Here is a 14,091-nt window from a genome sequence, read left to right as displayed (position 1 = left end):
GCTCAGAGGTACCATATATGCACACACCAAGGAGCTCCTGAAGGGACCAGGACTGAAGGTGGATGCTGCAGGGTCACAATTAGCCCCTGCACACTGGCAGAGGACTGACAGACTGGCACAGACACAAGCACTCCCCTAGAAGAATGAGCTAAGCTGGTGAGTGCTCACACAAAGCCACACTACACCAAACAAGCCCTCACTCACATCTGGTACACAACATGTCCCAGCCAACCCTGAGCTCACCATCACAGCTGCTCACAGGGATGTGAGCCCAGCAGTGTCCCTCCATCATCCAGGCTGAGGACAGAGCAATAGGTGGTTGGTTTATTCTGTTCAAACCTCCTGAAAACATGAAACCAAAGTTGGTGTCTGTGGCACAAATGGCAACTCCAGGCAGTTTAAATCCAATTCTAAAGGAAGGTGCTGGCAGCAGTTAGAGCAGAGGTCAGGGTGGCTAACCAACTAACTTAGCCATGGTGCCTGAAGGGCTTAAAGACAAATCCAGGCTCTTGACACTGTACGCAGTGCAGGCACATCCCAGCATTCCCAGTGGGACTGGTGATGGAAAGTGAGAAAAACACCCAACAGCTGGCCAAGCCCCTCGGTGTGCTGATGGGAGCCTCGGTTCTTTTCAGGGACAGAAGGACTGTTGGGGTGTGACAGCTGACACAGACAATGAGACTTTTCAAAGCTAGGTCAGCATGTGACTCTGAGAAAACAGGAATTGTTGTGGCCAAGCACTCCTGCCAGAGAATACTCACAGAGCTTTATCTAGCCCAAACCACCTAAGGACCAGCCTCTATGCTCTGTGTCATCATCTGCTAATTCTTTTTTTTTCATTACAGCTAAAAAAGAGCCATTAAACCACTCTGGCACCAGTGCAGACACAAAGTGATGCAGGCTCCCTTACCTCAAACTCCTTCTCCTTTTAATGGTCTCTGGGGTAATTCAAAGGCAAGGATACAAAGAGGCTGGGTCAGCTAGCCTTTCTGCTCCGTGGAGAGCAGCCCTCTTCCACATCATCTCGGACACAGAAAGGTCAAATGCCAGCTCACAAAGGACACCGGTGGCTCTGAAGCCACTGCTGCAGCCTGACTTCAGTAAGGCTTAGAAGAGACTTGCCCCGAAGCAAGTATTGCCCTCAAGGACTGCACAAGGAAACCTGAGCCAGGAAAACAAACTGATCGTTTGTACCAGGCACCAATTTATCTCCCAGACTGAAGGAGGGAAACAGTGCAGGGCTCCCTCAGCAGGGCCTCATGCTGGGGTACGAGGAGTTGAAGGTGAATGCTCAGTCTGATGAGGAAAAGAAAAGCAGCATCATGCACTCATCAGACCCCACAAGGCCACCCTGTGGGTAGAGTTCTGGCTCTGCTGCTTTCTGCACAGCCTGAACTCCTTTTAGGGCAGATTTACCCTTGAAGGCTCTGTTTCCAGGCAGGTGAGATTTCCTAAATGGCTTTTTCTCCCTCTTAATTGCACGTGATCAAGTATCAAACACAAACCCTGATTTCCAGAGGATTCATTCCCAAGGAACATTCTTTCTGTTCCTAAGCATCAAAGCCTAGGGAGCAGTTTGAGTAGAAGAGTTAACTCCTGCAATCCTGGAGACAATGCAATAGACATTAACACAGAAATTCACCCCAATCCTCTGTCCTGACCAACCCGAAGGGGTTGTTTAGTTTTATTGCAAGCTATGCTGGAGCCTTTTCCTGTTTCTGTCCTGATGGAGCACTGAGGCAGGGTGTTTGTCTGGGATGAATAATTTTACTCCGCAAGTTGATTTTTAGAGTCTTCTTTAACAAATTTGGGTTACACTGGTTACTGCAGACAGACAGAATGCTTACATCAACCTATTCAAAAATTAACTTTTATAAAGAGAACTCCAGGCTTGGCTCCACTTAAAAGGGATCATTCAGAATAAAACTGAAAATGGACACTGAATAATCCAAGATTTTTACAGTTGCCTGAGATCTCCATAAAACCTGTTAGAGAAAGAACTCTCTGTCCTTCAGGCAGGTTTACTGACACTCAACCACTTAGAGAGGTTAATTTGAATCCTTGCAGCTATAAAACCTGTCTCAGCAGGAAGGAATTTGAGAAGCAGAAGACAAACTGTGCCTAAAACTCAGCTGTACCCACTGCAGCAGAGCTGTGAAAGCTTCAGCTGTTCTAAGAGAATTGTTAAGAGAGGACAAAGAATAACAACTGTCTTGAAAACAGCTTTTAAACTGCTCTGAAAGTTAAATGAAACCTACAGATCAGACGCTGTGCTGTGAGCAGAGCTGTGTCATAGAATCATAAAATGGTTAAGGTTGGAAGGGACCTAAAAGACCATCTAGTTTCAACCCCCCTGCCATGGGCAGGGACACCTTCCACTCGCTCAGGTTGCTCAAGGCCTTGTCCAACCTGGCCTTGAACACCTCCAGGCAGGGGGCATCCATGACCTTCCTGGGTCATCCGAGAAAGGTTGAAGCTTGGACAGGTCCCAGCAAAGCTGAAAATGAGATGTGCATCAAGACCTTAACAATTCACCCCTGTAAATTCCTTGTTAGACCAGTGACACATCTGCAGAACAGCAGAGAGCCAAACTCCTTGCCTTGGTACCTCTTGACACAGCAGGCTTTGTGTAGGAGTCCCTCATGTCACTCCCAGAAAGATGACATTAGGAGGCAGCCAGGCACAGCAAACCACCATTTGTCAGCATCCTGCTGCTGAACAGAAATCAGAGCTTGAAGCCAAGCCACTTGGGAAGGATCAGGTGAAGCCTAAAGAGCAGAAGAGAGCAGACACGCAGTTCCCAGCAGGACAGGTAAGGCTCCTTCCACCTGAGAGTCTCAACTACGAAGCCACTACTTGAGTTCAGGGCTTAACTCAGATCAGCTCAAGCTCCCACAAAGCTCAGAGCTGGGGCAGCAGCAGGCTGCACAGCATCACCTGAGTGTCAAAGCCCAGCCCCCAGCACTCCCAAGGAGTGCAGTGGATGCTCAGCATGCACAGGGCACGTTTGTCTGCTGCATACCCAGCCACAAACTCCCCAGCACGTGCTGTGGCAGCTGGAGGTCAGGAGCCACACCACAACATGCGGCAGGGAAGCACAGCAGATGCTCAGGGAATGATCACTGCCTGCCCTGCTCCAAGGCAAGCAGAGCCGAGTCTGAACCTCCTGGCTGGGCAGCTGCTGGGCTACCTGGCAGAGGGAGCTGCACCGTGGTAGGTGTGCAGATGAAGAGGGAAGGTGCAGACCTTCACGGGAACACAGCCTGAGGTCGGCTGGAGCTGCTCTCTGCCACCCACAGTCCCACGGGTCTCTTTGTGCTTAGGGACCAAAGCAGGACTGCCAGGAACCTCTGAATGATCTTAGGACAGGATAGGACCCAAGTGCTGGTTTGGTGGACTCCTACTGGCAGCTGGTTTGACATTTTTACCAACCTGTCCCTGCTACACCTATATTCCTGGACAACTGTGGAGATCCTGGACCACACTGGGGGCAAGAGGATGGGACCAAAGTCTTTTCAGTGGTGCTCTGCGACAGGATAGAGGGCAACAGGCACAAACTGGAACCCAGGAGGTTCCATCTGAACAGAAGGACAAAATTATTTGCTGTGAGGGTCCTGGGATTCTGCGGCAGGCTCCCCAGAGAGGTTGTGGAGTCTTCCTTCTCTGGAGAGATTCCAACCCCACCTGAACATTGTGATCCTAGGCAAGCTGCTATGGGTGCCCTGCTTTAGCAGGGGGGTTGGACTGGATGATCTCCAGAGATCACTTCCAACCCCTACCATTTTCTGAGTCTGTGATTCTGTGACCAGGTACTCTGGAATTACCTTTCTGCTGCCTACATCAAGCCAGCAGGCTGAATTTAGTAACAAGATGGCAACCCCATGAATGAAGTTAATCTTGTGGTGTAACCACTGCCTAGATGTGAAAGCACAACAAATGCTCCAATCCATCAAGGAATTCTGATTGGATTAGAAGCCCTCTGAGTTTCATGATAATCTCCCTGATGAAGGCAAAGAGCAAAACTACATCTGGAGAAGACAGATTAAACCCCCTATGATAACAGTTTAATTATCTGTTATTACTGGATTAACATTCATTTCTGATCCAGGTGCCCCTCAGATAAATAACTCAGGTGGTTTATCAGAGCATTGTTTTATTTTTGCAGTGAGAGGCTTCTGGCCCATGCAATGAAAACATGGGCTGGTTTTAAAGCCAGACAGCCAAAATGGAGAAAGCTGAATCACAGACTGCTTTGTGTGGGAAGAGACCTTCAAAGTTCATCCAGTCCAACCACCCCCTGCAGTCAGCAGGGACATCTGCAACTAGAACAGGTTGCTCAGAGCCTTAAACAACTCGATCTGAAATGGTTCCAGGGATGGAGCATGTCCCACATATGTGGACAACCTGGGCCAGGGTCTCACCACCCTCAGTATCAAACATTTCTTCCTTCTCTCTAGTCTGAATCTCCCTCTGAACCAATCTCCTTGATGGTTCAAACCATCACCCCTTGACTGTCACACCAAGCCCTGCTCAAAAGTCTATCCCTAGCTTTCTTATTGGCTCCTTGAAGTACTGAAAGCCAACCAGAAGATCTCCCTGGAGCCTTCTCCTCTGCAGGCTGAACAGCCCCAACTCTCTCAGCCTGGCCTTATAGCAGAGGGCTTCCACCCTCAGATCAATTTTGGTGGCCCTTTATCAGCCACCTCTTCCTAGGGCAGGGCCAGTAACACTCAGAGAGCCTTCACACACTCCTTAAAAGGCTGGCCTAGGACTGGGTTTTCCACTGCCTCCTTCCTACCACCACCCAGGTGAGAGACCTCCCGAGTGCAGGATGCATGCAGCACACTGTACAGGCTCATGGAGTCAGGGGAACACGTCTGCACGCTGGCAAGAAGAGGCTGCAGAGCCAGCACTGTGCTCCTGCTGCAGAGCAGGATGGGGGCCAAGCCTGGGCGCAGCAGGGCTTGCCTTGGGATGGCACAGCCATGGCAAGGTTGGTGCTCAGCTCAAAGTCTCTCCTGGCAATCACCCTCCTCTCCCTCTCTCACCTGCAGATCAGGGCTTACTTCAGCTCCTACAAGCACTGCAGCAGTGAGGGAATTTCAGAGGGCTGCTTAACTATGTTCCCATGGAACAGCAGGAAAAAATTGCCTCAGCACAGGAATCTCTCTGCCACAGTACCTGAACTCACCACTAGAACCACTTCCTATACGCAGGGCAAGGTCCCGCAGGCTTGAAGTTGCTGGAAATCCAGAGCTGTCTCACACCACCTGATAACTAAACAAGAACTGGTGTAGTATCACCACAGTCAATGACTCAAGTGGGGATGTGCATGATAAGTGGACAGGGAGCACTGAGCAACAGCACAGCTTGGACACATGTCACTTTGAATCCTGATGGCACCAGAGAAACCTTCAGCAGACAGAGAACTCACCAGTTCACTCTGTACATGTGTGCCCCCCCCCCCACAATTGCTGCCTTTATGTGCACCAGAATTTGAGAGGGAACAAGATGCAGAGGACTGCTGGCTGCTCAGCCTTGCATATATCCTTGCCTGCCCATGCCCCTCTTTGGTCCAGGCTTCCTCATAGAATCACAGAACCATTTCAGCTGGAAAAGACCTTTAAGACCATTTAGTCCAACCATTCTCTAACTCTACTAAGTCTGGTGCTAAACCATGTCCCTCAGCACCACATCTCTGCCTCTTTTCAACACCTCCAGGTATGGAGATTCAACCACCTCCCTGGGGCCAAAAACTGAACGCCATGCTCAAGGTGTGGCCTCACCAGTGCTGAGTACAGGGGGATAACCCCTGCCCTGATCCTGCTCATCACACTATTGCTGGTAGAGACCAGGATGCTGTTGGCCACCTTGGGGCACTGCTTGCACACTGCTGGCTTACTGCTGGCTTATCTTAAATTGTGTTAGGATAAAGGGAAAGACTCGTGAAAATTTACTCAACCAAGGAGGAAGACACCTCCAAGCAAGGGATTATGTCTGTGTCCCCTCAGACAACACAGAACCTTCAGCTCCTGAGAACTCTGCAGCTGCAGTGAACAAACCATCTCTGCATCACTCCGTGATACTGGAAGCACCTGCACTAAGCTGGCCAGGATACTGGTTCCAGTCAAGCTGCATTAGCCTGGAGCTGTGCCAGCTAACTCAGCTCAACCACCTCCCACGCCCACACCAGCTCATTTACAGCAAGCTGAGGCATCTCCAAGCAGAGGGTTACCCAGCCTCTCACAGACACATGTCTGTGCTCTCTGCTCCTGGCACCCCTGGGAAAGCAGCAAGCTGCCTGTGCTGCTGCAGGAGAAGGAGCTAGCAGGCTCACCATGAGCTTCACTATGCCATGCTGAGGCTGCTCTCCTTCTGCATTGCTTCATGCAGTGGTAAGAAACAAAGAGATATTTGGCAATAGAAATGATTTAAGTATCTGCAGTGTTTCAAGGCTGCATCAAGGCCAATGCCAAACACCAGTCTCCAATTAACTCTCAATCCCCCTGCTGAAGGCCTTTTAGACCAGCTGACAAGCCCATAGGAGGAGACAGCATATGGAAGGAGCCAATAGAAATAAAAAGGATGAAGCAGCCTAATGTCCAATCCAAACCTCTCCTGGGATGTCCTGCTTAGGAACTATCCAGAGCAGACACTCCAATCTGAAGCCACTGGCTCAACCTCAGTAGCTTTTCACAAGAGTTTCTGAGGCTATACTATTAACACAGCTGCTGCTTCTGACAGTTCTAGCTGCAAGTGCTTCTTACACCAAGGCTTGCTCCTTCCTTAGACCAGCCTGTTCCTTGTACTCTGGACAGCATGGAGAGAGACTTTCCTACACTATCAGGGCTGGACCACTACTACCTTCTATTCCCAGGTATTACCACACAAGAGACATCACTCAGCAGAAGCACAAAAGCCACAAAAAAAAAGAGCAGGTCAGCAAGAAACAGAGACATAAATTTCCCTCCTCTTCCCAGCAGCTGTCTCTGGAACAAGCCATCCAGTAAGGCTGTGTAGTATCCACCTCAGAGACTGTGAGAACTCAACTGGACAGAGCAGTGAGCAACCCACCCGGGGCAGGTCTCCAGAGGTCCCTTCCAATCTCAACTGTTGTGTGGTTCTGTGATTCACATGTAGAACCCTCACACAGGCTGAGGTCCCTGATCACACCAGCCACAGAAACACCCTGACTGCAAGCAAACTCTTCCTTCTGCTCACGCTGCTGCTGAAAGCTTGTGTCTTCCCTGACCTTGAAGCAGTGTTATCTGCTTTGGCTGGGAGAAGGCGATAATAGCTCCTGACAATGGCAGGAGTCAGCTCTGAGCCGGTGGAACAGGAAATCCCATTTCTCAAGCCCTTCAAAGCCTGCCAGCCTGCCTGGCACAGTTTCTCTCAGCAGCACTCAGTGAGATTACAGCACTAAAAATAACCCACACAATAAGTTGTGCATTTAGAAGAAGAAAGGACTTGCCCTCGATGCGAGTTTCCCTTCCACTTGTGGCCTCAAGTATCCCCAGACAGTTGAACTGCTAGGGTTTTGTTCTCCAAATTAAACAGGAGCTGCAGCTGCTGAAGTGGTTTTAAATAAAATAAGAAGATTAAAGGGTACAACAAAGAGCTAAGATACTTCCCCATCTTTAAACAAGTGTCTCTCTCCCCTCCCTGATGTTTTCTATAATAAGAAACTCTGAGCTAAATCTGCTTCCTTTACACCACACTCTCCCTTTCTGTCACCAGCTCACGTACAACTGGTTGTACACAGCCAAAACAAAGCAAAGGTAGGGGACAGTCCTGCAGCTGCCATCTGGAAGGCAACCCCCGTGGGCATTCTGCTGCAGGACTGAGGAACATGCCCAAGCCTGCTGGGTTAAATGCATTGTCTGAATCAGCAGGAAAAGAAGGCACACAGTGGGCAGCAGCAGCAGCAGTACCCAGAAGCCTTAGACAAGTGTCGCTGTCTTTACACAGATGCTGGGCTCTGCCTGGGCTGAGCATGAACCATTAGAGCTCAGTCATTTGTATCAGATCACTTCCATTAAAGCCAGCCTGACTACCCAGCAAATTGTCATGCATCACTTGCAAGGCTTGGACAGTCTGCATTTGTGCTCTCAAACACAACTGATTTCTTTCTCAGCCCCCAAACAGCCTCTACACTGACATGTGGCAACGAGAATTACCTTCACCACCACGGGCTCAGCTGCTCATTTGATGCACATACACAATTTATTGCTTATATAGCACATGTCAGGTACTGGCTCAACTAATAACAGCTTGCCTTGAGCACAAATACATTTTTCATGTATGCAAGTACCCAAACAAAGTTAATATCCACATGCACAAACAGAAAATGCCACTAGAGCCTTACACACTTGCCTTGTCTCCAGTTTATTCCCAGAAGGTCACACGTTGTGCAGTTTTATTCAAAGGAAACCAGAGAGATGAAGGTGAAAGGCAGTCAGCTTGCTTAGGTGCTGGGTTTTCCAACAGAACCACAGCTAATGAAGCACAGGTGACACAGCTCACAGCATCTCAACAACCACCACCTGGTAGGGGGTGTGGATGAGGACAATTGTCACCACCTGACAGCAGAGCTAATCCAGCTGCCTCAACCACAAAGGCAAACCAAAATTCTCTGCTGGGTTTTCTACTTGCTTTCAGATTTTAGCTACAAAACAGGATGGGTGTTCTGCTGAGAACCCTTTAAATACAAACTTGGTTCACTCAGAAGCATGGTCACAGAATCACAGTCTGGTTTGGCTTGGAAAAGACCTTTAAAAGTCATCCATTCCAACCCCCTTGCAGTCAGCAGGGACATCTGCAACTAGAGCAGGTTGCTCACAGCTCCAAACAACCTGACCTGCATTGGTTGCAGGCATGGGACGTCTCCCACCTCTCTGGGTAACCTGGACCAGGGTCTCTCCACTCTCAGTGTGAAAAATTCTTGCTTGTATCTCATCCATAATTCCTAATAAGATAAAGAGAAGGAAGTAACTGACTGAAATGGAAGGAAAGCTGGCTCAGTATTCTTCAGATGTCAATATCATAGTGCACATTCTGACCTCTGAAGCTTATAGATTCATAGAATGGGTTGGGTTGCAAGGGACCTTGAAGATCATCTAGTTTCAAACCCCCTGGCATTGGCAGGGTGAAGTTTTGTGGTTTTAAGGTAAACTATGGAGCCTTGATTTCTTAAGTGAGTTTCTGAAGAAACAAAAAGAGGAAGCAAGCTACAAAGAAGGTTAAAAAAACATAAACACCAACAAATAAACAAAACCTAACTTCAGAAAAGGCTCTGCAGATGATAATAACATAACACCACATGGATCATGTGGCTACAGGCTGTGTTAAACATAGCTCAACAAGAAGGAAGAATAATCATGGGTAGGCCCTAAACATGAGGTCCTTCACTTTGCAAACTCATCATTTTCTTTCTGTAGTTTTTGGAGACCATAATTAACCATACCAGAGACCTAAATTCACAGCTTGCACTGGGTTGGAAGGGACCCTCAAAGGTCACCTTGTCCAAGTCCCCTGCAGTCAGCAGGGCATTGTGAATACTACAGGAGCTATAAAAAAATCCTGTAAATTCATGGTCATTTCTGAGACACAGGAAGAGAGAAAAAGCCAGAGGAGCAGCATACACCTACAGCCACACTGCTGCTCAGTGCTGTTCCTCTGCATTACACTCCAGCCCAGCACAGCCTTTCACTTCCAGAGCTGTGAATTACACACAGCTCGTTCCCAGGTCTGACTTTCCAGTGCTACAGAGCTCAAATCCTGCAGCACTTGTGATTCTCCTCCTCTTTTGGTCTTTGCCAGCTTCTCCACTCCCCTCACGCTTCTGCTTCTCCCTCCCCTTCGGTTTTAGCAGACCAATAAATCCCTCAAAGGCCTTAAAAACACTCTTGCTTTTTCCTAGATAAGAGTGCATTTTGTAGGAATAACAAGCATGACACTGAGGAGACTGCACCCCTCTGCCCCTTCAGCACACACATCCCTTCTCTCCAGCAACAAGTGCCAGGATGAGAGGAATGGCCTCAAGTTGCACCAGGGAAGGTTTAGGTTGGATATGAGAATGCCTTCACTGAAAGGGTTCTCAAAGACTGTTACAGGTGCTTGACTCCCCATCCCTGGAGGTGTTTAAAATAGGCAGAGATGTGGTGCTGAGGGAGATGGCTTAGGACCAGACATGGCAGAGTTAGAGAATGGTTGGACTTGATGATCTTAAAGGTCTTTTCCAAGCGAAATGATTCTATGATCCTCGGGGAATGCTGTCTACAGTGCAGGCCTTCCCACCCTGCCGCTGCCATGGGTGTTAATGTGCACAACCCCACACTGCCTGCCACAACCGGGAAATAGTCTGGCAGCCTGCTGAGCTGTTACTGAAGGAGGGATGTCTTTGTGAGGCACCTCCTCTGCCACCCCTGACCGGAAAGCTTTATCAACAGCTGCACTAATCCAGCACAGAACCACAGAAACATTATTTCAGTTGGAAACAACCTTTAAGATCATCAGTTTCAACTGCCAACCTAACACCACCATGGCCTTTAAACCATGTCCCAAAGTGCCATGTCTATGCTTTTTAAACACCTCCAGGGATGGTGACTTCACCATCTCCCTGGGCAGCCTTTTCCAATCCCTGACCACTCTTGCAGTAAAGAAATTTTTCCTAGCATCCCTAATTCCCTAATCCTGCCCTGGGGCAACTTGAGGCCATTTCCTCTCCTCCTATCACCTGATACTAGTGAGAAGAGACCGACCCCCAGATCTCTCCAACCTCCTTTCAGGAGCTGTAGAGAGCAATGAGGTCTGCTCTTGGCCTCCTTTTCCCCAGGCTGAACACCCCCAGGTCCCTCAGCTGCTCCTCACCAGCCCTGTTCTCCAGACCCTACCACAGCTTCCTTGTCCTTCCCTGGACACTCCCCAGCACCTCATTATGTTTCTTCAGAGAGGAGCCCAAACCTGAACCCAGTATTTGAGGTGGGATCTCACCTGTGCCCAGCACAGGGGCACGACCCCTGCTCTGCTCCTGGCTGCTACCCACACTGCTCCTGACCCTGGCCAGGACGCTTGCATGGAGCTCCACACATCAGTGGAAGATGTCACAGGTCTCAAACATCCCCAGGACACTCCTGAGAGATGAGGGCTACTGCAGCGCTCCTGGCATCCCCGGTGGAGCCTTTTCCCTCCAGTGCACGCATTCCCTGCTCACAAGGCTGCCCAGGGGGAGAAGCTGTGGCACACAGGCCTGAGAGCAGGTCTCTGGGGAGCAGCTCCAGCTGCACCCTGCTGAGCTGGGCTATGGCTGCCAGCGATGGCCACTGGTCCTCTGCCTTATGCCACCAGGGCCTGTGGCAGGCCTGTGTCAGCCATGCTGCCCAGCCCCAGCCCCACTGCCCTCCCTTGCAGAGGCTCCCCCATGGCTGAGGCACTGCAGAACCTTCCAGACACTGCCTGCCTCCCGCCAAAGGCCCTGCAGGTGCTGAGGCTCCTTCCTTCTCCTCCTCCTCCTCCCTTCCTGCCCTTCTCTGAGGGGCTGAGTCATAGAAGCGTTTTGTTTGGAAGAGACCTCTAAGACCATCCAGTCCAACCATTAACCCAGCACTGCCAGGTCACCACTAACTATGGCCCTCAGCACCACATCTACACAGCTTCTACATCCCCCCAAGGACGGGGACTCCACCACTGCCCTGGGCAGCCTGGTCCAGGGCCTGACAATTCTTTGGAGAAAGAAATCGTTCCTCATGTCCAACCTAAACCTCCCCTAGCACAACTTGAGGCCAATTCCTCTTGTCCCTGTAGCTTATTATTATGGAGAAGAGACCAATCCATGTCTGGCTCCAACCTCCTTTCAGGAAGTTGTAGAAAGCCAGAAGGTGTCCCCTTAGCCTCCTTTTCTCCAGGCTGAACAACCCCAGGTCCTCCAGCCATTCCTCATAAGATATGTTCTAGACCCTTCACCAACTTTACTGCCCTTCTCTGGACACACTCTGGCACCTCAATGTCCTCCTTGCAGTGAGGGGCCCCATACTGAACCCAGTACTGCAAGAGTGACCTCACCAGTGCTGAGTACAGGGGGACAATCCCTGCTGGTCACACTGCTGCTGATCCAGGCCAGGATGCTCTTTGCCTTCTTGGCCAGGTTGGGCACACATTGGCTCATATTCATCTGGTCAGAGACACTGACACTGCTGGAGGCAGCCAGGGGCCCTAATGCCCACAGGGACGGTGCCACAGCCCTGCCATGGGCTTGTGTCTGCCATGTTCACCCCAGCCATGTGAAGAAGCTCCCATACTGGTCTCAGTTTCTCTTGGGCACACACCAGCCAGACCTCTGAGCCCACTTGCCAGCCTCTCACAGTAACCTGGCAGAAATTACAAATGCCACATAAAGGTGAACACCCAAAAGCTGAGGGAGATGTGTGACAAGCCAGCAGCCACACCAACCAACTCACCAAGCAGCTAAAGAAACCCCAAACCCCATGCAAACCAGGGACATACCTGATGAGGTTTTTCAAATGTATGATTGTTTCAGGCAGGGAAGATGAAGAGATCCTTCCTATGCTAAATCTGGAAGCAACGCGAGAAGCTCAGGTTAGAGATGAGAACGAACGCAAGCAGCAGTAAGCTTGGTTTCCATCCAGATCAGATCTAGGGCTCTGTGATTGCTCTGTAATCTGGATTAACCTTTTTTTCAGTGTGTTACTGTGGAAAACCAGGGCCGAGCTGTCCTTGCTCTTGGCTGGGATGCGGAGTGGCTGAGCTGTGAGGGCGAAGCACGCCGGGCACAGGGCAACGGACCCCAGCGCCGCGAGGAGACGATGGGAATGGGACCTCCACAGCCAGGAGGATGCTCCTGATGTGTCCTGTCAGCCATCTTCAGCTCCTCCAAATGCAGAAAGGCAAACACTGTACTTACTGCGGCTGGCACTGGCGAGAGAAATTTGTTTGCATGGACATAAAGAGGACACTCAGCAGCTGATATCTTTACTGAATGAATTTATTGGTTTTTGAACTAAAGTTGCTCACAGTTATTTAACAAGGGATACATCAGATTTTTGTTGTCCATTTTAAACCATTAAATAACGTCAGGTTGTGTCTGTATATGTGTGTGTGCGCGTGTGTGTCTTCAAAGTACAAAATAGGAAGGATAACAAGAGGTATTGCTTTCATTTATTCTTATATCTTGTGTAAGTAATCCCCTTCCTGCTTGTACCACGTGGGTGTTGCTGATATAGGTATTTACTTTTCTTTTTTTTTTAAATTATTATTATTATTTTTTGTATTGAAATCCCAGCCTTTTGTAGAGGTACAATGTAACAGAAGCATCAAAATCTATACACAAGGGAAGAGAAAAGAGGGAAAAGAAGGACGGGGGTGATGGGAGGGGAGCTCGGAGGAGAAGTAGAGAGAGGGCGGAGGCAGGAAAGACAACGAAAGCAAAAGAGACTAATTTACAGCAATGTCATGCAATTAAAACTGCCCCCCTCTCCTGCACCCTTGCCTCCCCCCCTCCCCAGCCATCACCCCCTGGTGTCTGACATGCACACAGCAATACGAGAGAGAGAAAAGTTCCAGAACAGGGAAAATAAACAAATAAATTAAAAAACCCAAGAAAATAAAAGAAATCCCTCCCATTTGGGGGAATGGGGAAAGGGGGTGGGGGGGGAAGGGGGCAGAAGTCAAAGGTCTTTGCCCCAGTTGTGTCTTTAAAAATTCTCTTTTTTTTCTTTTTTTTTTTAATCTTCAAACCTATGTACAAGTTAAACCTGTCCAAGAAGGGGGGGAAAAAAAACATATTAAATAAACCCAACAACGACAATGACAACAAAAAGAAAACAACCAAAAAAACTCATCCAACATTATCATTAAAATAAATAATAATAATAAAAAAAGAATCTTGCAATACAACATACACCCATAGGAACCCAACGAGCAGCAATCGAAGGTCATAAAAGAGCAGAACACTAAATGCTAAGCCTACATTCTTAAAATCTCAGTCAAGAAATACTTCTCACTGTGTTTTGTCTTCCACTCACCAAACCACGTTCGGTTTTGTTTGTTTAAGCCTTTGAGCTTGGGCCAGAA

Source organism: Indicator indicator, chromosome 21 (assembly GCF_027791375.1).
Source record: "Indicator indicator isolate 239-I01 chromosome 21, UM_Iind_1.1, whole genome shotgun sequence".
NCBI classification, from domain to species: Eukaryota; Metazoa; Chordata; class Aves; order Piciformes; family Indicatoridae; genus Indicator; species Indicator indicator.
Note: the sequence above shows the minus strand (reverse complement) of the source record.